This window comes from Dermacentor andersoni, chromosome 8, assembly GCF_023375885.2.
Source record: "Dermacentor andersoni chromosome 8, qqDerAnde1_hic_scaffold, whole genome shotgun sequence".
In the NCBI taxonomy this organism is placed as follows: Eukaryota; Metazoa; Arthropoda; class Arachnida; order Ixodida; family Ixodidae; genus Dermacentor; species Dermacentor andersoni.
The window spans coordinates 120,534,139-120,545,952 of NC_092821.1; positions in this window are offsets into that span (position 1 = coordinate 120,534,139).

The window sequence follows — 11,814 nt, forward strand, 5'->3', positions numbered from 1 at the left end:
TTTTCTTATCCCTTAACGTTACACCTATCATTCTTCTTTCCATGGCTCGTTGCGTCGTCCTCAATTTCAGCAGAACCCTTTTCGTAAGCCTCCAGGTTTCTGCCCCGTAGGTGAGTACTGGTAAGACACAGCTGTTATACACTTTCCTCTTGAGGGATAGTGGCAACCTGCTGTTCATGACTTGAGAATGCCTGCCAAACGCCCCCCAGCCCATTCTTATTCTTCTGGTTATTTCAGTCTCATGATCCGGATCCGTGATCACTACCTGCCCTAAGTAGATGTATTCCCTTACCACTTCCAGTGCCTCGCTACCTATCGTAAACTGCTGTTCTCTTCCGCGACTGTTAAACATTACTTTAGTTTTCTGTTGATTAATTTTCAGACCCACCCTTCTGCTTTGCCTCTCCAGGTCAGTGAGCATGCATTGCAATTGGTCTCCTGAGTTACTAAGCAAGGCAATATCATCAGCGAATCGCAAGTTGCTAAGGTATTCTCCATCAACTTTTATCCCCAATTCTTCCCACTCCAGGTCTCTGAATACCTCCTGTAAACACGCTGTGAATAGCATTGGAGATATCGTATCTCCCTGTCTGACGCCTTTCTTTATTGGGATTTTGTTGCTTTCTTTGTGGAGGATTACGGTGGCTGTGGAACCGCTATAGATAGCTTCCAGTATCTTTACATATGGTTCATCTACACCCTGATTCCGTAGTGCCTCCATGACTGCTGAGGTTTCGACTGAATCAAATGCTTTTTCGTAATCAATGAAGGCTATATATAAGGGTTGGTTATATTCCGCACATTTCTCTATCACCTGATTGATAGTGTGAATATGGTCTATTGTTGAGTATCCTTTACGGAATCCTGCCTGGTCCTTTGGTTGACAGAAGTCTAAGGTATTCCTGATTCTATTTGCGATTACCTTAGTAAATACTTTGTAGGCAACGGACAGTAAGCTGATCGGTCTATAATTTTTCAAGTCTTTGGCGTCCCATTTCTTATGGATTAGGATTATGTTAGCGTTCTTCCAAGATTCCGGTACGTTCGAGGTCATGAGGCATTGTGTATATAGGGCGGCCAACCTTTCTAGGACAGTGTTCCCACCATCCTTCAACAAATCTGCTGTTACCTGATCCTCCCCAGCTGCCTTCCCCCTTTGCATAGCTCCCAAGGCGTTCTTTACCTCTTCCGGTGTTACTTGTGGGATTTCAAGTTCCTCTAGACTATTCTCTCTCACCTTATCGTCGTGGGTGTTACTGGTACTGTATAAATCTCTATAAAACTCTTCAGCCACTTGAACTATCTCATCCATATTAGTAACGATATTGCCGGTTTTGTCTCTTAACGCACACATCTGATTCTTGCCTATTCCTAGTTTCTTCTGTACTGCTTTTAGGCTTCCTCCGGTCCTGAGAGCCTGTTCAATTCTATCCATATTATACTTCCTTATGTCCGCTGTCTTACGCTTGTTGATTAATTTAGAAAGTTCTGCCAGTTCTATTCTAGCTGTAGGGTTAGAGGCTTTCATACATTGGCGTTTCTTGATCAGATCTTTCGTCTCCTGCGATAGCTTACTGGTTTCCTGTTTAACGGCGTTACCACCGACTTCTATTGCGCACTCCTTAATGATGCCCATAAGATTGTCGTTCATTGCTTCAACACTATGGTCCTCTTCCTGGGTTAAAGCCGAATACCTGTTCTGTAGCTTGATCCGGAATTCCTCTAGTTTCCCTCTTACCGCTAACTCATTGATTGGTTTCTTATGTACCAGTTTCTTCCGTTCCCTCCTCAAGTCAAGGCTAATTCGAGTTCTTGCCATCCTATGGTCACTGCAGCCCACCTTGCCGAGCACGTCTACATCTTGTATGATGCCAGGGTTCGCGCAGAGTATAAAGTCGATTTCATTTCTACAGGTTTTCCCGCTCAATTTAATCCAAGCGCCAGTCAATTTAATCCGAGCGCCAGTCAATTTAATCTAAGCGCCAGTCAATTTAATCCAAGTGCCAGTGATTTTAATCCGAGCGCCGCTCAATTTAATCCAAACGCCACTCAATTTAATCCAAACGCCAGCCGAAATAATCCAAACGCCAGTGAATTTAATCCAGGCACAACGGAATTCAAGAACCTTTGGATTGCAAAAAATTATCAAAATTTGCGAACATATTATGAGTTAACACCTTGAACTTGAAAGAGCAGGGAAGTAGACCAGTAGCTATCCTGCCACGGGACTAACGACAACTTTTGGAGGTTTTGAAGCGAAAAGTTTCGCTACGCTAGTCAACACCGTGCATGGAGCGAGCCGGCGTATGTCGGAATTGGCTCCGTAAGCATGTTCGGAGTCGAATTGGCTCCGTGAGCGTGTTCGGAGTCGAATTGGCTCCGTGAGCGTGTTCGGAGTCGAATTGGCTCCGTGATCGTGTTCGGAGTCGGCGCAGGCGGCCACTGCCGCGCGCTATGCGTCATCGTTTCAGTTCGCCGCAAGCGCGTGTTTATCGCAGAGGCCGACTATATAACCGCTTGCCAGAGAATAGGCGTGCGCATTCAACATGGAAGAAGACGAGAGTGATACTACCGATACAGAGAGCTGTGTTTATGGCTGTACAGAAATCGCAAGACACTGTGCCCAACAATGATGAATAAAGAAGTTTAATAATCCTGCATAACTTATGGTATATATCATTGATAAGCAATTTGCATAACTGCACATAGCCCACGTGTAGCATAACCATAAGCTAACCAAAGCATATCCATAAGTGAAACCGTAAGCATAGCCATAGGCTAAATCATAAAGCATAACCATAAGCTAAATCTTAAAGCATAACCATAAGCTAAACCATAAGCATCACTGAACCTTTTCGATTCGAGATATCCAGGCTTAACCTTAGCTAAGCCCCAGCCAATTTTCTTATTTTCTACGTCATTATGAGAGCCACACAGAAGATGAACATTCTCAAAATTAATTGAGAGGAAACGTCAGCATGAGTACGTCGAGTTAATGGTACACATGCAATTTGGTCATGACTATCAAGTCTAAATATTTTAAGGCAGTTTGTCGTGTGCGTATCGTGGCTACGCACGCTTATATCGCATTCCGTTTCTCTACCACGGCTGCGCTTTAAAACCACGGCGCTGCAGTTTTTGCTTTTCTTTTCTTTCTTCTTCTCCGCCCTTAAACTTGCTCTCTCAACTGTACTACACGCAGAGACAAAGAAACAGCGCGCGAATGCGATCCCATAGATGAGATGAATATATATATAAATATATATATATATATATATATATATATATATATATATATAGAAAACTATCAGTCATAGCTCTCGTAGTATAGCCCTCTGGGCCGTTTCCTTTTTTTTTTTCGAAAGTAGTCCTATTAGGGTTATTATAATTACACGAAGGTACTTCGCCCTCATCAGCAGCAGTCCTTGGTATAGTTATTCTGGCGGCTAGCTTCCCACGCTATGCGTGCCGCCATCGCACCTGGTTAAGCTTTTCCTAGACGCTAGAGCTATGCGTTGTCCGCGCAACCTTGAGCGATCGGAAAGCACGTTTCCCCCTCTTGGCCGGCGGAGAAGGGATGCTTCGTTCCGGCCGCGAAGCTCTCCACATCTCTGTAAGGTGCCTTGTGGATGTCTCGCGCTGAAGATGCCCTCTCGGTGAGCGCATATTTCACCCCTCATCTTTTAAGAGGTTCAATACATACGAGCATTTGTCTAGCAAACCAGATTTTTTTCAAGGGAATTTTCCACGTCTCAGTAATTTCTCTCGTCGTATTCGAGTGCTGATTGCCATGTTATAGTTTGTTAACGAAGCTTTCCCTCAAGTCTAAATATTTTAAGGCAGTTTTCCTAGCCTCTAAAGCCGCTCGAGTTCGCTCTTCTCCTTGAGCGGCCATTTTTCCTAAAAAGTATGCCTTCCAACTACTCTGCCCTTAAACTGGCTCTCTCAACTACTACACGCAGAGACAAAGCAACAGCGCGCGCATTAGATCCCATAGATGAGATGAATATTTACAATTAGTATTAGGGTTAAAATTATATTCGAGTGCTGATTGCCGTGCTATCGTTTGCTAACGAAGCTTTCCCTCAAGTCTAAATATTTTAAGGCAGTTTGTCGTGTGCGTATCGTGGCTACGCACGCTTATATCGCATTCCGTTTCTCTACCACGGCTGCGCTTTAAAACCACGGCGCTGCAGTTTTTGCTTTTCTTTTCTTTCTTCTTCTCCGCCCTTAAACTTGCTCTCTCAACTACTACACGCAGAGACAAAGAAACAGCGCGCGCATTAGATCCCATAGATGAGATGAATATTTACAATTAGTATTAGGGTTATAATTATATTCGAGTGCTGATTGCCGTGCTATCGTTTGCTAACGAAGCTTTCCCTCAAGTCTAAATATTTTAAGGCAGTTTGTCGTGTGCGTATCATGGCTACGCACGCTTATATCGCATTCCGTTTCTCTACCACGGGTGCGCTTTAAAACCACGGCGCTGCAGTTTTTGCTTTTCTTTTCTTTCTTCTTCTCCGCCCTTAAACTTGCTCTCTCAACTGTACTACACGCAGAGACAAAGAAACAGCGCGCGAATGCGATCCCATAGATGAGATGAATATATATATATATATATATATATATATATATATATATATATATATATATATATATATATATATATATATATATAGAAAACTATCAGTCATAGCTCTCGTAGTATAGCCCTCTGGGCCGTTTCCTTTTTTTTTTCAAAAGTAGTCCTATTAGGGTTATTATAATTACACGAAGGTACTTCGCCCTCATCAGCAGCAGTCCTTGGTATAGTTATTCTGGCGGCTAGCTTCCCACGCTATGCGTGCCGCCATCGCACCGGGTTAAGCTTTTCCTAGACGCTAGAGCTATGCGTTGTCCGCGCAACCTTGAGCGATCGGAAAGCACGTTTCCCCCTCTTGGCCGGCGGAGAAGGGATGCTTCGTTCCGGCCGCGAAGCTCTCCACATCTCTGTAAGGTGCCTTGTGGATGTCTCGCGCTGAAGATGCCCTCTCGGTGAGCGCATATTTCACCCCTCATCTTTTAAGAGGTTCAATACATACGAGCATTTGTCTAGCAAACCAGATTTTTTTCAAGGGAATTTTCCACGTCTCAGTAATTTCTCTCGTCGTATTCGAGTGCTGATTGCCGTGTTATAGTTTGTTAACGAAGCTTTCCCTCAAGTCTAAATATTTTAAGGCAGTTTTCCTAGCCTCTAAAGCCGCTCGAGTTCGCTCTTCTCCTTGAGCGGCCATTTTTCCTAAAAAGTATGCCTTCCAACTACTCTGCCCTTAAACTGGCTCTCTCAACTACTAAACGCAGAGACAAAGCAACAGCGCGCGCATTAGATCCCATAGATGAGATGAATATTTACAATTAGTATTAGGGTTAAAATTATATTCGAGTGCTGATTGCCGTGCTATCGTTTGCTAACGAAGCTTTCCCTCAAGTCTAAATATTTTAAGGCAGTTTGTCGTGTGCGTATCGTGGCTACGCACGCTTATATCGCATTCCGTTTCTCTACCACGGCTGCGCTTTAAAACCACGGCGCTGCAGTTTTTGCTTTTCTTTTCTTTCTTCTTCTCCGCCCTTAAACTTGCTCTCTCAACTGTACTACACGCAGAGACAAAGAAACAGCGCGCGAATGCGATCCCATAGATGAGATGAATATATATATAAATATATATATATATATATATATATATATATATATATATATATATATATATATATATATATATATATATATATATATATATATAGAAAACTATCAGTCATAGCTCTCGTAGTATAGCCCTCTGGGCCGTTTCCTTTTTTTTTTCGAAAGTAGTCCTATTAGGGTTATTATAATTACACGAAGGTACTTCGCCCTCATCAGCAGCAGTCCTTGGTATAGTTATTCTGGCGGCTAGCTTCCCACGCTATGCGTGCCGCCATCGCACCTGGTTAAGCTTTTCCTAGACGCTAGAGCTATGCGTTGTCCGCGCAACCTTGAGCGATCGGAAAGCACGTTTCCCCCTCTTGGCCGGCGGAGAAGGGATGCTTCGTTCCGGCCGCGAAGCTCTCCACATCTCTGTAAGGTGCCTTGTGGATGTCTCGCGCTGAAGATGCCCTCTCGGTGAGCGCATATTTCACCCCTCATCTTTTAAGAGGTTCAATACATACGAGCATTTGTCTAGCAAACCAGATTTTTTTCAAGGGAATTTTCCACGTCTCAGTAATTTCTCTCGTCGTATTCGAGTGCTGATTGCCGTGTTATAGTTTGTTAACGAAGCTTTCCCTCAAGTCTAAATATTTTAAGGCAGTTTTCCTAGCCTCTAAAGCCGCTCGAGTTCGCTCTTCTCCTTGAGCGGCCATTTTTCCTAAAAAGTATGCCTTCCAACTACTCTGCCCTTAAACTGGCTCTCTCAACTACTACACGCAGAGACAAAGCAACAGCGCGCGCATTAGATCCCATAGATGAGATGAATATTTACAATTAGTATTAGGGTTAAAATTATATTCGAGTGCTGATTGCCGTGCTATCGTTTGCTAACGAAGCTTTCCCTCAAGTCTAAATATTTTAAGGCAGTTTGTCGTGTGCGTATCGTGGCTACGCACGCTTATATCGCATTCCGTTTCTCTACCACGGCTGCGCTTTAAAACCACGGCGCTGCAGTTTTTGCTTTTCTTTTCTTTCTTCTTCTCCGCCCTTAAACTTGCTCTCTCAACTGTACTACACGCAGAGACAAAGAAACAGCGCGCGAATGCGATCCCATAGATGAGATGAATATATATATAAATATATATATATATATATATATATATATATATATATATATATATATATATATATATATATATATAGAAAACTATCAGTCATAGCTCTCGTAGTATAGCCCTCTGGGCCGTTTCCTTTTTTTTTTCGAAAGTAGTCCTATTAGGGTTATTATAATTACACGAAGGTACTTCGCCCTCATCAGCAGCAGTCCTTGGTATAGTTATTCTGGCGGCTAGCTTCCCACGCTATGCGTGCCGCCATCGCACCTGGTTAAGCTTTTCCTAGACGCTAGAGCTATGCGTTGTCCGCGCAACCTTGAGCGATCGGAAAGCACGTTTCCCCCTCTTGGCCGGCGGAGAAGGGATGCTTCGTTCCGGCCGCGAAGCTCTCCACATCTCTGTAAGGTGCCTTGTGGATGTCTCGCGCTGAAGATGCCCTCTCGGTGAGCGCATATTTCACCCCTCATCTTTTAAGAGGTTCAATACATACGAGCATTTGTCTAGCAAACCAGATTTTTTTCAAGGGAATTTTCCACGTCTCAGTAATTTCTCTCGTCGTATTCGAGTGCTGATTGCCGTGTTATAGTTTGTTAACGAAGCTTTCCCTCAAGTCTAAATATTTTAAGGCAGTTTTCCTAGCCTCTAAAGCCGCTCGAGTTCGCTCTTCTCCTTGAGCGGCCATTTTTCCTAAAAAGTATGCCTTCCAACTACTCTGCCCTTAAACTGGCTCTCTCAACTACTACACGCAGAGACAAAGCAACAGCGCGCGCATTAGATCCCAGAGATGAGATGAATATTTACAATTAGTATTAGGGTTAAAATTATATTCGAGTGCTGATTGCCGTGCTATCGTTTGCTAACGAAGCTTTCCCTCAAGTCTAAATATTTTAAGGCAGTTTGTCGTGTGCGTATCGTGGCTACGCACGCTTATATCGCATTCCGTTTCTCTACCACGGCTGCGCTTTAAAACCACGGCGCTGCAGTTTTTGCTTTTCTTTTCTTTCTTCTTCTCCGCCCTTAAACTTGCTCTCTCAACTGTACTACACGCAGAGACAAAGAAACAGCGCGCGAATGCGATCCCATAGATGAGATGAATATATATATAAATATATATATATATATATATATATATATATATATATATATATATATATATATATATATATATATATATATATAGAAAACTATCAGTCATAGCTCTCGTAGTATAGCCCTCTGGGCCGTTTCCTTTTTTTTTTCGAAAGTAGTCCTATTAGGGTTATTATAATTACACGAAGGTACTTCGCCCTCATCAGCAGCAGTCCTTGGTATAGTTATTCTGGCGGCTAGCTTCCCACGCTATGCGTGCCGCCATCGCACCTGGTTAAGCTTTTCCTAGACGCTAGAGCTATGCGTTGTCCGCGCAACCTTGAGCGATCGGAAAGCACGTTTCCCCCTCTTGGCCGGCGGAGAAGGGATGCTTCGTTCCGGCCGCGAAGCTCTCCACATCTCTGTAAGGTGCCTTGTGGATGTCTCGCGCTGAAGATGCCCTCTCGGTGAGCGCATATTTCACCCCTCATCTTTTAAGAGGTTCAATACATACGAGCATTTGTCTAGCAAACCAGATTTTTTTCAAGGGAATTTTCCACGTCTCAGTAATTTCTCTCGTCGTATTCGAGTGCTGATTGCCGTGTTATAGTTTGTTAACGAAGCTTTCCCTCAAGTCTAAATATTTTAAGGCAGTTTTCCTAGCCTCTAAAGCCGCTCGAGTTCGCTCTTCTCTTTGAGCGGCCATTTTTCCTAAAAAGTATGCCTTCCAACTACTCTGCCCTTAAACTGGCTCTCTCAACTACTACACGCAGAGACAAAGCAACAGCGCGCGCATTAGATCCCAGAGATGAGATGAATATTTACAATTAGTATTAGGGTTAAAATTATATTCGAGTGCTGATTGCCGTGCTATCGTTTGCTAACGAAGCTTTCCCTCAAGTCTAAATATTTTAAGGCAGTTTGTCGTGTGCGTATCGTGGCTACGCACGCTTATATCGCATTCCGTTTCTCTACCACGGCTGCGCTTTAAAACCACGGCGCTGCAGTTTTTGCTTTTCTTTTCTTTCTTCTTCTCCGCCCTTAAACTTGCTCTCTCAACTGTACTACACGCAGAGACAAAGAAACAGCGCGCGAATGCGATCCCATAGATGAGATGAATATATATATAAATATATATATATATATATATATATATATATATATATATATATATATATATATATATATATATAGAAAACTATCAGTCATAGCTCTCGTAGTATAGCCCTCTGGGCCGTTTCCTTTTTTTTTTCGAAAGTAGTCCTATTAGGGTTATTATAATTACACGAAGGTACTTCGCCCTCATCAGCAGCAGTCCTTGGTATAGTTATTCTGGCGGCTAGCTTCCCACGCTATGCGTGCCGCCATCGCACCTGGTTAAGCTTTTCCTAGACGCTAGAGCTATGCGTTGTCCGCGCAACCTTGAGCGATCGGAAAGCACGTTTCCCCCTCTTGGCCGGCGGAGAAGGGATGCTTCGTTCCGGCCGCGAAGCTCTCCACATCTCTGTAAGGTGCCTTGTGGATGTCTCGCGCTGAAGATGCCCTCTCGGTGAGCGCATATTTCACCCCTCATCTTTTAAGAGGTTCAATACATACGAGCATTTGTCTAGCAAACCAGATTTTTTTCAAGGGAATTTTCCACGTCTCAGTAATTTCTCTCGTCGTATTCGAGTGCTGATTGCCGTGTTATAGTTTGTTAACGAAGCTTTCCCTCAAGTCTAAATATTTTAAGGCAGTTTTCCTAGCCTCTAAAGCCGCTCGAGTTCGCTCTTCTCCTTGAGCGGCCATTTTTCCTAAAAAGTATGCCTTCCAACTACTCTGCCCTTAAACTGGCTCTCTCAACTACTACACGCAGAGACAAAGCAACAGCGCGCGCATTAGATCCCATAGATGAGATGAATATTTACAATTAGTATTAGGGTTAAAATTATATTCGAGTGCTGATTGCCGTGCTATCGTTTGCTAACGAAGCTTTCCCTCAAGTCTAAATATTTTAAGGCAGTTTGTCGTGTGCGTATCGTGGCTACGCACGCTTATATCGCATTCCGTTTCTCTACCACGGCTGCGCTTTAAAACCACGGCGCTGCAGTTTTTGCTTTTCTTTTCTTTCTTCTTCTCCGCCCTTAAACTTGCTCTCTCAACTGTACTACACGCAGAGACAAAGAAACAGCGCGCGAATGCGATCCCATAGATGAGATGAATATATATATAAATATATATATATATATATATATATATATATATATATATATATATATATATATATATATATATATATATATATATATATATATATATATATATAGAAAACTATCAGTCATAGCTCTCGTAGTATAGCCCTCTGGGCCGTTTCCTTTTTTTTTTCGAAAGTAGTCCTATTAGGGTTATTATAATTACACGAAGGTACTTCGCCCTCATCAGCAGCAGTCCTTGGTATAGTTATTCTGGCGGCTAGCTTCCCACGCTATGCGTGCCGCCATCGCACCTGGTTAAGCTTTTCCTAGACGCTAGAGCTATGCGTTGTCCGCGCAACCTTGAGCGATCGGAAAGCACGTTTCCCCCTCTTGGCCGGCGGAGAAGGGATGCTTCGTTCCGGCCGCGAAGCTCTCCACATCTCTGTAAGGTGCCTTGTGGATGTCTCGCGCTGAAGATGCCCTCTCGGTGAGCGCATATTTCACCCCTCATCTTTTAAGAGGTTCAATACATACGAGCATTTGTCTAGCAAACCAGATTTTTTTCAAGGGAATTTTCCACGTCTCAGTAATTTCTCTCGTCGTATTCGAGTGCTGATTGCCGTGTTATAGTTTGTTAACGAAGCTTTCCCTCAAGTCTAAATATTTTAAGGCAGTTTTCCTAGCCTCTAAAGCCGCTCGAGTTCGCTCTTCTCCTTGAGCGGCCATTTTTCCTAAAAAGTATGCCTTCCAACTACTCTGCCCTTAAACTGGCTCTCTCAACTACTACACGCAGAGACAAAGCAACAGCGCGCGCATTAGATCCCATAGATGAGATGAATATTTACAATTAGTATTAGGGTTAAAATTATATTCGAGTGCTGATTGCCGTGCTATCGTTTGCTAACGAAGCTTTCCCTCAAGTCTAAATATTTTAAGGCAGTTTGTCGTGTGCGTATCGTGGCTACGCACGCTTATATCGCATTCCGTTTCTCTACCACGGCTGCGCTTTAAAACCACGGCGCTGCAGTTTTTGCTTTTCTTTTCTTTCTTCTTCTCCGCCCTTAAACTTGCTCTCTCAACTGTACTACACGCAGAGACAAAGAAACAGCGCGCGAATGCGATCCCATAGATGAGATGAATATATATATAAATATATATATATATATATATATATATATATATATATATATATATATATATATATATATATATATATATATATATATATATATATATATATATATATATATATATATATATAGAAAACTATCAGTCATAGCTCTCGTAGTATAGCCCTCTGGGCCGTTTCCTTTTTTTTTTCGAAAGTAGTCCTATTAGGGTTATTATAATTACACGAAGGTACTTCGCCCTCATCAGCAGCAGTCCTTGGTATAGTTATTCTGGCGGCTAGCTTCCCACGCTATGCGTGCCGCCATCGCACCTGGTTAAGCTTTTCCTAGACGCTAGAGCTATGCGTTGTCCGCGCAACCTTGAGCGATCGGAAAGCACGTTTCCCCCTCTTGGCCGGCGGAGAAGGGATGCTTCGTTCCGGCCGCGAAGCTCTCCACATCTCTGTAAGGTGCCTTGTGGATGTCTCGCGCTGAAGATGCCCTCTCGGTGAGCGCATATTTCACCCCTCATCTTTTAAGAGGTTCAATACATACGAGCATTTGTCTAGCAAACCAGATTTTTTTCAAGGGAATTTTCCACGTCTCAGTAATTTCTCTCGTCGTATTCGAGTGCTGATTGCCGTGTTATAGTTTGTTAACGAAGCTTTCCCTCAAGTCTAAAT